The following is a 9,608-nucleotide window of genomic DNA, read 5'->3' on the forward strand; positions in this document are numbered from 1 at the left end:
CTGAATCTGAAAGTGTTAAGTAGCCTCAGCCCTTGATTAGCCTGAAGTGGAGCTGGGGGCATTGTACTAATGTAAGTGCCTAACTTTCTCTGCTAATTCCTGGGCAGGAGCTCTGTAATCCTCTGGGAAGATGTTTTGACAATCCATTTCATTGCTGAAAGCTGTGCTGAAAGGAATTTCCTGCCTTAGATTTCAGAGGTCCATTGGAATTACTGGCTTTATTGGGTAGGCTGATTCCCCAGCAGGCAGGAGGGAGATGGCTATGGTAGGGCAAGGCTTGCTCCATGAAACTTGGCCTCGCTGTGTCTTCCAAGAAAAAGAAAGGAAATTGGTCACTTCTTTCTTCAGGCTCAGAAGTCAGCAGCTTGAGATCTGATAGTTTCCCTCTGGATTTTTCAACCTTCTCCCCTTCCCTTCTATTTTTATTATGCTGTCTGTATAATTCAAATAGAGCAAAGGTGAACAAAAATTTGCTATCAGCTTTTTGGAGGACATATTTCTCAAGACCTCACAAGCATCACACTGCCATTTGCCAAAAAATTAACATAAGATAAAATGAAGTTTTGATATATGGCTGGAAGAAGTCCAAGTGAGTGCAATGTGTAAATAATCAGCAGGCCTTCAGCTTCTGCCCTTTAGTAAAGGTGTTTCCTTTGCTCAAAAAGATCTTTCTTGTTTGAATATTTCATGCCATTCTTTTGATCACCAAATTCTCTGCTCCCCATAACTTCATTTTTCAAGTAAAATAGAAAAAAGTGTATTTTGCCAAGATATACTGGTTTTAATTTTAGTATTTTATAGGGCTTCATATTAATTAGGATCACAGTATTTTGTGTTTATTTTAAAACTTATATTCATGAAAAATGGCAAAGAAAATTAGAGGTGACAAAAATCAACTCTTCTTTTGACTGATGAAATTCAAACCCAACTAAATAAAATCTTTTTTTTTTTTTTTTTTTTTTTTTTGTGTGTGTGTGTCTTTAAATTGAGGCAATGAGCAGACAATGAAGTCTTTCACAATTTCAACTGAGTAAATCTAGCTACAGATTTATTTTAAGCTCATAACTCCTTACTGATGAATCCTTAATATGTTTATCTTCACAATATATTCGTGAATGCGATTTTCCTGGTTTGGGGGAACATATTGTTATCAATCTGAGGAGGAAAACCTCTCCTCCCAACCAACTACTGTTTCTGGTTCACAAGCTGAGTCTTGCTTGACTACAACTGAACTCTGATCTCTTGTCCTATCTGATCTCCTGGCAGATGATGAGCCCTAGCAAATTAGACAACTGCAATCTCTTCTTGTTCAGTTAACGCCTGTACAGCCAGATACCAGCCACAGGAGCAAAGGGGTATGATTTATACAGGGCTTTGTTGTAGCTTGCAGGTGCTGTGTATTAACAAGTTTTGAATCGACATTGTGAGCCTGTTTGCTTATGTTAAAATGCTTGCTTTAGATGCTGAGAACAGAGATTAGCAAAATAAGAGGTTTCAGATGGTTTGGGGGAGTCTTCTGTTTCTGAGGTTGCCTTTTCCTTCACTTGTTTTTAGAAGAACTTAATTAAGCTTTAATATTCTGGATACATTTTTTAAAGTGTAGTCTATGTTTATATTATTTGTCTAATAGTATTTGTATGAAGTGGCCGCCACCTGCATTTAATTTATCCTGTGACATGTCTTTCCTGCCTTGATCTAAAATTCTTCAGAACACAGAAGAAATTACTATTTTCTGCTTGGACTTTCCTGGCTAGCTCCAGTTTGATTGTTGTGGGCCTCTGAGAGCCTAAACAGATAGCATACACTCAGCACACGGGTTTTTAACTAATTGCTAACGTTCCTAGAGCACTTTGAAGAGAACAAGTACGGTACATGTGTTAATTATTATTAAGAACCTAGCTTTGAACATCATGTTCTGATATGAGAAATGTTAGCGAGTCCTCACCAAATCATAGCATTATAAATGTATTTCATTAAGAGATCATTAAGACATTAAAAGACATCATTATTAATCTATACATGATCTAAGCTTGGCAAACCTTTGTAATCCAGACTCATTATATTAGCGTGAGTGCCTTTCCGGCCAAAAAAGTGCTGAGATTTTGCATGGTAGCGTTTCAATTTATCAACGATATTACAGATGAAATAAAAACTCTGATTTTTGGAAAATCTCCCTTTCTAGTCCCATTACTTTTTCCTGGGCTTGATATAGTGCAGTTGTTGTTTCTGGCATTAATGCCTTTCAGATTCAGCATTGCACACATTATTTGAGTTGAGTAGTCTTATACATGAAGTGCAAAAGATCTTCAGCAGACTCTATCCAGGGGTTGCTTGGATATGCATCAGTTGATTTTGTGGGAGAAAAAAAAATCCCTCTGGTAAATAAGAGTTACACGTGTTCTTTGATAATGTGTTTTAGAGAAACTGTTAATTTTTCTAAATTACTAATTGTGATGTGTAACACAATGAATAGACTGTTGAAAATCACCATGATTAACGGTGATTTTCCAGAAATCTACAAGAATAATCCCCCCAAAACAGTAGGCTGCCTGCTCAGTTCTCTGCAAGCTTTTATTTGTCATTTATAAGTGCTCAGTCATTTCTTAATCTCAGTTAGAGCTTTTCTGCTTTGAAAACTAAAAATGTGGCCAGCCGCTGACATGTGGAGAAGAATCCCAATTTTCTTCTTATTTTGAAGTACTGTAAAACACATTAAATTAAACAAATTATTTTCTTAAAATATGAAGGAAATTTTGCAAAACAAATTTGGATCCTTCCAAATGCGACCACAAAATTTCTGGGGTAATTTAATGGATTGTAAGAAAGCAGTAATAAATAAAAAAAAATAAAAAATAAAAATAAAAAATAATAAAAAAAAAAAGTGAAATCAGTATAAGAGAAAATAAGTCAGTTTAATATAAAGACTGGGATGCACAATTCTCTTCCATGTAATTGCACGGTATAGTAATGGTTCTGTGCAGTCATCATGTCTGTGTTATTGCTTATGAATTCCAAAGTATTTCACTAAAATTGTCTGCTCTAGTCAATGCATTTACTTTGTTGTTAAATTCATTTTATTCAGAAGAGTGCAGAAGATTTTTTGGAGTCCTACACTTGCAGACTGTCAGTTACTAGGTCATTTGATATCATCACTTAATATACAGAAGGATATATGCATAGGTAAGTGGAGCTGGATTTTGCAAAGCTTCTAGTTGTCTAGTTCTAGGTACCTAGTAAAAATCTAGTGTTACTGACACTAACTTTCTTTAAGATTTTTTGTAATAAAGTACTGGCTAATTTGCTGTCTCAGAAAATACTTTCTTTCCGGTTGTGGAAATGAATGCCTAGCATTAGATGAGCTGCCAAGTCAACACTTCTAATGGGATTCAGATGCAGATTCAGGTACTGGCATCTAGATTTGGATGTCTACATTATGGGTATCTACATGACCTAAGTAAGTAAACAAAATGAGTAAGTTTGATCATTTGTCCACACTTTAGTGTCTGCTGCCACTTGAGACACCTTTGGGCACTGGAGGTACCTCACACAGATGTTACACAGGTCTGTGGGAGCTCCTTGGCTTCCTGGGGAAGTGGCTGGAGCCAGCAGAAATACTCTGGCCCTAGTACATGCAGCCTATACCTAAACAGCTGACCTATGTGGACACTGTGAGGTGCGACTAGGCAGTGCTGAGCAGATCTCTGCTGGCTATAATAGGAACTTAAACATCTAGGTTGCTTTACATGGTAGACACCTAAGCTGTGTGCATCTGGATACTGTCATGTGGACTCTACTCAGTTGCCAACATGTTGTATGTATTGGTACTGGAGGTGCTGTAAGATGTTGGAGACATGTACGTTAGGCTAGCTGGTGAGACACAGAGAAATCATATTTCACCTAAAATGACACAGCAGCTTATGTATGCCCAGCTGAATCCAGCCCCTTCTATTTATAATAAAGATGCATCTTTTTCTCATCAAAGCACTTCCAGTTTCCAGATAAAGGCACAGAGCCTTTCTGCAAAACCTGAGCACAGCATGGAAGGTTGCTTCTAAGCGGGTGGTGAACTGCCTTGCATACAGACAAAACGTTTGTGGTCCTCAGGGTAACATGCCATGAGGACCGAGGCAGCTCCACTGCCAGCTCTGCGATTTCACTGTTTCCGCAGTAGGATAACATCCATCAGCCACAGAATTTGCTATCTGTGCTGAAGTTTTGCAATATAAAAAAGTATCCACTAGAGGCTCTAGTGGTACCAACCAAGTGAGCTTTGAGTCCTATTTGCAAAGGTGACAGAGTCTAAGTTAAAGGGTTTTGTCTTTGTTACACAGTGCGGTCTTAGAGATTCTTGAGCTGTTTCCAAATAAGCTGGCAGCCTGTACAGCATTGCACTTTTGAAAAATGATAACCTTGGTCTTGTGACTCTAGCCAGACACATTTTGACAAATACTTTTGTGTAAGAAAAAGTTAACAACTAAAAAAGATTTAGTGTGACATATTATGCTAGAACTTTAGTGATACCTACCAAATAAACACTGGGAAATTGATTACTCTTTTTATGTTATTTTCTTGTTTGCAAAGGATATTAAGCACATGATGCAAATATGATCAAAATAATACCATTTTTTATTATTGAGAACTATCTTATGATCCAATGTTAAGGTGTTCTACCAGAAACAGGGAGCTATGTATATAAGAAGACTTGCTCAATGTAATTAAGTTGAATATGCAAGACCAGTTATGACTGCACTTTCTGGTTGCCTCAGACTGACTGTTTGACCCATTTATTCCAAACAGAACAGTTGAGTCACAGTTCAGTGCTACAGAGCACACTCTCAGGTTGAGCATCAGATAGGAGACTAATATACTGCAGATTACATTAATTTTTCTTGTTATCTCTTCCTCTCTGCCTGTTCTTTCACATTTTTTTGTGGTTTTGAGTCTGTGTTTGTTTTCACTGTTCTATAACAGAGATTATCTTTACAGGACAAAAACTATAATTACATGTACATATATTTCTTATATTTTTTACTTATGACTGATCCGTGAACTTTTAGTTTCTTTGCTGAGGTATACATATTCAGTAAAGAATAATTTTTAAAAACTCACCTGATGTTTAAGCATTTATCACTCAGAACAAAGCTCAAGAGCACTTAGCTATGATATTAAACATCTAGTCACGGTTGAACGAAGACTTCCTTAGTCAACCCTCAGATTTTAATATCTTAAGACCCCATGCAACCAGTGGAGTACCAGCAGTTTCTTCCACAAATAGAGACTTGAAAGGATTTATAGATCAGAACCAGAGTCCACCAAAAGGTAATATTTCAATAATTACATTACCAGTTTCCAGCACAAACTCCCCAACTAAGATTTTGCCAAAAACCTTAGGACCAATTAATGTGAATGTTGGACCCCAAATGCTCATAAGTACATCACAAAGACTGACCAGTTCAGGGAGTGTTCTGATTGGGAGTCCATATAACCCAGCTCCAACGATGGTCACGCAGACACACATAACAGAAGCTACTGGCTGGGTTCCAGAGGACAGAAAGAGGACTAGAGAATTTACAGAATCAGATTTTTCAGAAAGAAAAAGAAGCAAAAAATGAGATAAAAATGGGAAAGGTCTGAGGTATTTTTCAATGAAAATATGTGAAAAAGTACAACGTAAAGGGAAAACCTCATACAACAAAGTCGCTGATGAGTTAGTGTCAGAATTCACAAATTCTATCAACCACCTAGCTACAGATTCGGCTTAAGATCAGAAAAATATTAGACGGAGAGTTTACGATGTCCTTAATGTGCTGATGGCAATGAACATAATTTCGAAGGAGAAAAAGGAAATCAGATGGATTTCCTACAAACTCTGCTCAGGAAAGTCAGAATCTAGAGATAGAAAAACAGAAGAGGATTGAACAGATAAAAGAGAAGTGACCACAGCTACATGAACTGCTGCTGCAGCAAATAGCATTCAAAAACTTGTTACAAAGAAATCAGCAAAATAAACAACAAAATCAAGGCCCTCCAGCTTTGAACTCAACAATACAGCTGCCTTTCTTAATAGTCAATACTAGCAAAAGAACAGCCATTGACTGCAGCATATCAAGTGATAACTGCACGACTTCAGTTGCAGCAGTCCAGACAGCAGGAAAATAACTGCACCAATTAAAGATTTGAATACCTCTTTAATTTTGATAACACTTTTGAGATTCATGATTCATGAAGCCATCGTGCAGCAGGCAGGCTACGACTTGGTTGCCATCACGGAGATGTGGTGGGACCACTCTCATGACTGGAGTGCTGCAATGACTGGCTATAAACTCTTCAGAAGGGACAGGCAGCACGGAAGGGGTGGTGGAGTGGCTCTCTATATTAGAGAGTCTTTCGATGTTGTAGAACTCGAGGCTGGGCATGACAAGGTCGAGTCCCTTTGGGTTAGGATCGGCGAGGCCAACAAGACTAGCATCCTGGTCGGGGTCTGTTACAGACCACCGAACCAGGACGAGGAGACGGATGAGGAGTTCTACAGGCAGCTGGCAGAAGTTGCGAAATCGTCAGCGCTGGTTCTCGTGGGGGACTTCAACTTCCCTGACATATCCTGGAAGCACAACACAGCCCAGAGAAAGCAGTCTAGGAGGTTTCTGGAGAGCGTGGAAGATAGTTTCCTGACACAGCTGGTTAGTGAGCCTACCAGGGGTAGCGCCCCGCTAGACCTTCTTTTCACAAACAGAGAAGGACTGGTGGAGGATGTGATTGTCGGGAGCTGTCTTGGGCAGAGTGACCATGAAATGGTGGAGTTCTCTATTCTTGGCAAGGCCAGGAAGGGGACCAGTAAAACCACTGTATTGGACTTTCGGAGGGCTGACTTTGTGCTGCTGAGGACACTGGTTGGTAGAGTCCCTTGGGAGGCGGTTCTGAAGGGCAGAGGAGTCCAGGAAGGCTGGGCGCTCTTCAAGAGGGAAATCTTAATGGCGCAGGAACGGTCTGTCCCCACGTGCCCAAAGACGAGCTGGTGGGCAAGAAGACCAGCCTGGCTGAACAGAGAATTGTGGCTTGAGCTTAGAAGAAAAAAGAGGGTTTATAATCTTTGGAAAAGTGGGCAGGCCACTAGGGAGGACTATAAGGATATCGCGAGGCTGTGCAGGGACAAAATTAGAAAAGCCAAAGCTCATCTGGAGCTCAATCTGGCTACTGCCATTAAAGATAACAAAAAATGTTTTTATAAATACATCAACACAAAAAGGAGGACTAAGGAGAATCTCCATCCTTTACTGGATGAGGGGGGAAACTTAGTTACAAGAGATGAGGAAAAGGTGGAGGTGCTTAATGCCTTCTTCGCCTCAGTCTTTAGCGGCAATACCGGTTGTTCTCTGGATACCCAGTACCCTGAACTGGTGGAAGGGGATGGGGAGAGAGATGTGGCCCTCACTATCCATGAAGAAATGGTTGGTGACCTGGTACGGCACTTGGATGTGCACAAGTCGATGGGGCCGGATGGGATCCACCCAAGGGTACTGAGAGAACTGGCAGAGGTGCTGGCCAAGCCGCTTACCATCATTTATCAACAGTCCTGGCTATCGGGGGAGGTCCCAGTTGACTGGTGGCTAGCAAATGTGATGCCCATCTACAAGAAGGGCCGGAGGACTGACCCGGGAAACTACAGACCTGTCAGTTTGACCTCAGTGCCAGGGAAGCTCATGGAGCAGATTATCTTGAGAGTCATCACGCAGCACTTGCAGGGAAAGCAGGCGATCAGGCCCAGTCAGCATGGGTTTATGAAGGGCAGGTCCTGCTTGATGAACCTGATCTCCTTCTATGACAAAGTGACACGCTGGGTGGATGAGGGAAAGGCTGTGGATGTGGTCTACCTTGACTTCAGCAAGGCTTTTGACACCGTTTCCCACAGCATTCTCCTCAAGAACCTGGCTGCTCTTGGCTTGGACTGGCACACGCTTCGTTGGGTTAGAAAGTGGCTGGGTAGGCAGGCCCAAAGAGTCGTGGTAAATGGAGTCAAATCCAGTTGGAGGCCGGTCACTAGTGGCATTCCCCAGGGCTCGGTGCTGGGGCCGGTCCTCTTCAATATCTTCATTGATGATCTGGATGAGGGCATTGAGTGCACCCTCAGCAAGTTTGCAGATGACACCAAGTTAGGTGCATGTGTCGATCTGCTCAAGGGTAGGAAGGCTCTGCAGGAGGATCTGGAGAGGCTGGACCGATGGGCTGAGGTCAACTGCATGAAGTTCAACAAGGCCAAGTGCCGGGTCCTGCACCTGGGGCGCAATAACCCCAAACAGAGCTACAGGCTGGGAGATGAGTGGTTGGAGAGCTGCCAGGCAGAGAAGGACCTGGGAGTGATGGTTGATAGTCAGCTGAATATGAGCCAGCAGTGTGCTCAGGTGGCCAAGAAGGCCAACAGCATCCTGGCCTGTATAAGAAACAGTGTGGCCAGCAGGGCTAGGGAGGTGATCGTCCCCCTGTACTCGGCTCTGGTGAGGCTGCACCTCGAGTACTGTGTTCAGTTTTGGGCCCCTCGCTACAAGAAGGACATGGAGGTGCTTGAGCGAGCCAGAGAAGGGCTACGAAGCTGGTGAGGGGCCTGGAGAACAAGTCTTACGAGGAGCGGCCGAGGGAGCTGGGCTTGTTCAGCCTGGAGAAAATGAGGCTCAGGGGTGACCTTATTGCACTCTACAGGTACCTCAAGGGAGGCTGTAGCGAGGTGGGGGTTGGTCTGTTCTCCCACGTGCCTGGTGACAGGACGAGGGGGAATGGGCTAAAGTTGCACCAGGGGAGTTTTAGGTTGGATGTTAGGAAGAACTTCTTTACCGAAAGGGTTGTTAGACATTGGAACGGGCTGCCCAGGGAAGTGGTGGAGTCACCATCCCTGGAGGTCTTTAAAAGACGTTTAGATGTAGAGCTTAGGGATATGGTTTAGTGGGGACTGTTAGTGTTAGGTCAGACGTTGGACTTGATGATCTTGAGGTCTCTTCCAACCTAGAAATCCTGTGATTCTGTGATTCTATGACAGTGAGGTGCTGAAGAGAATGGGAATGTCCTTTGGACTTGAGGCAGGCAGATGCTCAGCTGAAGACCTAAGAGCTGCAAAGTCACAGGGGCCAAAAGCTTTAGAAGGCTACATCACAGGATGTTCATTTTAAAGATTACATGAAGATGAAAAAGAATTAGGAATAACTGGGTGGTTGATGGAGTTGGTAAAAGGAGTGTTTATTTTGCTTATCACGTTTGTTGCAGTTTAAGTAGTTGTACTGTGCCTGTTGCAATGTTTGCAAAAAATGACTCATCGTTCGATGCGCATGATCTGACTTGTAGAAACAAAAAAAAGGGGGAATTATGGGTGATGCATTCAGTGATAAACTAGAGCTGATTGATATGGTGGTGCACTAAGGGTTAAGAAGAAGGGCATAGAGTGGTAAACAGGCTAAAGTAAGAAAAAGTTTCTAGGCTTGGATGAGTCTACAGGGAGTTGCATGACCTACGCATGATCAAAAGAAATGCACCAATCACAAGTCTGTAACCATGGATGCTAGCCTCATGCAGTGTGTGTAGCTGGCTCAGAAGTTATATAAGATCTGGCACTGGAACAATAA

General features: G+C 42.0%; 1 pseudogene; it reads left to right on the forward strand.

Annotated features, from left to right (window-relative positions):
* The first annotated feature begins 5,264 nt into the window (after positions 1–5,264).
* Positions 5,265–9,158, forward strand: LOC118164484 (annotated as a pseudogene).
* Positions 9,159–9,608: the final 450 nt, after the last annotated feature.

Source organism: Oxyura jamaicensis, chromosome 3 (assembly GCF_011077185.1).
Source record: "Oxyura jamaicensis isolate SHBP4307 breed ruddy duck chromosome 3, BPBGC_Ojam_1.0, whole genome shotgun sequence".
In the NCBI taxonomy this organism is placed as follows: Eukaryota; Metazoa; Chordata; class Aves; order Anseriformes; family Anatidae; genus Oxyura; species Oxyura jamaicensis.